We start from the raw sequence: 2075 nt of genomic DNA on the forward strand, positions 1-2075 counted from the left end.
AAAGTCCATTCACTGAGGACCCCCCCCAATAGAAAAGAGCAGGCTTTATTCTAGGCAAACAAAACCCACAAAAGACAAATGTCTACCCTATGGCCTCAGAATGTCAGGTACTGCCCCCCTCCGACCCCACTGCACCTTCCCCCAAATGCCTTTGCCTCTCTGCCCAGGACTCCCAGCCCCTCTCCCTGTGTTCTCACGCTGAGTTCATCTATCTGCCATGCTGAGAACTGGCCCAGGGGGATGGAAGGAGGCAGATCCTCAGTCTGTCGTGACTGCTCCTCAAACAGCGAAAAGGAATCTTGGTCCATCTGAGCACGCTGGGCACAACAAAAGCAGAAGTCAGCGGACCAGGGTGGCAGGCTGAAGTGGGGACAGAGAGGACTGAAGCTAGGAGGCATGTCACACTGGCTGTGTCACAGGTGGTATTGCTATGCCCAGATCACGGAACCCCCCAAAACCCAACTAGGAGACCAAGTCCTGTATGTAAAAGCAAAGAGCCTTTATTCTTATTCAAGTTTGAACTTGGACTCTCCATGTGTCCAATGCATCAGCACGATCAGAGAGCCTCCAGCTCAGTTGGGGTGGGGTTTTTATAATAGTAAAGGTTGGGGCGAGGGATTTCTAAAGTTCAGGACCCCTAATTGGCTGACATTTGTCTAGGGGTGTCCTGGTGAAAAGCGACGGATGTGTGCTGGCAGGTGAGCCTATCTACAATGGTTGGGACATTAGGAATTTCCTTTGTATGGTCTGTTACTGGATGGTGCCTGGGTGGACTCAAGTGGTCTTCCTGGAACCAGGTATTGCCTTAGGGTAAACTACTGAGACTCAGGTCTCTATTGAACTTGTCATGGCTGGGTCCTACATTACCCCCATCACAAGTACCCATGACAGGACCTAATCATGGGTCTTGCTTGAATTTAAGGGGATCGTGTTGGGACCTAAGAACCATTTGCTAACAGATCTTTCTAGAGCAGTGACCATCCTCTGCTGCCAGGCCCTGTAGCTCTGAAGTTTAAGTACAACCAAATTGTAATTATAATCCTGAACGTCATCTTTTGTTCTGTGGTTCTGCATAAAAAACCAAAGTATCTTATCTCATTGTAGAATCATTTTATTTAGTAAATCCATTAATTGACAACTCTGGGCCTATTTTCTTGGTATATCAATGGGCAATATAGATAGCTATTTTGTCCCCCATGGCAGGGAGTTCCCCTTTGTCTCAGCATTTCAACCTATTTTGAAATAGGGAGGATGGGACAACATGTTCTTTCCTGTAACTACTTCGAACTGACATTGGGGCATTGTTATCAGGGCCCAAGAAGGCTGAAAGGCTAGTCAAAGCAAGGAGGGAATTTAGGCAGTGGGACATTTATCAGAAGCATCTGGTTTGCTGACTGCACTGAAGAGACAGGGAGCATTTACATGGGCTGGACTGATTCATGTCAGCTTTCAGCAAGTCCAGGGTTCACAGTCGTTTGGAGCAGGTTGTAGTCAGCAACTGATGCTTGAATGTGTCAGTCAGCCAAGTGGAAACCTGTTGAGACAAGTTTAAACTAGGAACAAGTGAAAATTTATGAACTTAGAGAAAAATATTACATTTCAAACTTTCAGAAAGGGGAGGAGTCCCAAGACCAAGGGAAGAGAAAAATATCATCCTCAGGAATAGACAGACGGGGGTAGGGAAAACTTAGGCTGTGCTTAGCTGGAGAAGTGGACCCAGGTTTTTTCTGAAGCCTATATGAGTTTTTTTTTTAAATGTATAAGTTCCATTTTATTTTTCCAAGGTGTTCTCTTCTATCTTTATGAAGCCACTTTACGTGGGCTTTGGTGGAGGTCGTGGGGCAGCACCAGCAGGTCTAAGTCGTGGTGGGGGCGTTCGGTCCTTCCGAGCTTCCCGAGATCGATTCCCGACTACCTTGCTCTGAATAGCACAGCTCACGCAGTAACGCAGCTTGACATAGAGTTTGGGGAGCACATAAGCGTCGAAGACACTTGCTTCCGATATGTCCCTGACGGCGGCGGCCTCTACGATGTTCCGAATGACGAACTTCTTAATGACCTTGGGCACGCAGCGG

The 2075-nt window shown here is 47.3% G+C and overlaps 1 pseudogene; it reads right to left on the reverse strand.

Annotated features, from left to right (window-relative positions):
* Positions 1–1143: 1143 nt before the first annotated feature.
* Positions 1144–2075, reverse strand: part of LOC148122996 (small ribosomal subunit protein eS26 pseudogene) — a 1018-nt pseudogene continuing 86 nt past the window's right edge.

The sequence above is a fragment of the Myodes glareolus genome, chromosome 2 (assembly GCF_982192425.1).
Source record: "Myodes glareolus chromosome 2, mMyoGla1.1, whole genome shotgun sequence".
NCBI lineage: Eukaryota > Metazoa > Chordata > Mammalia > Rodentia > Cricetidae > Myodes > Myodes glareolus.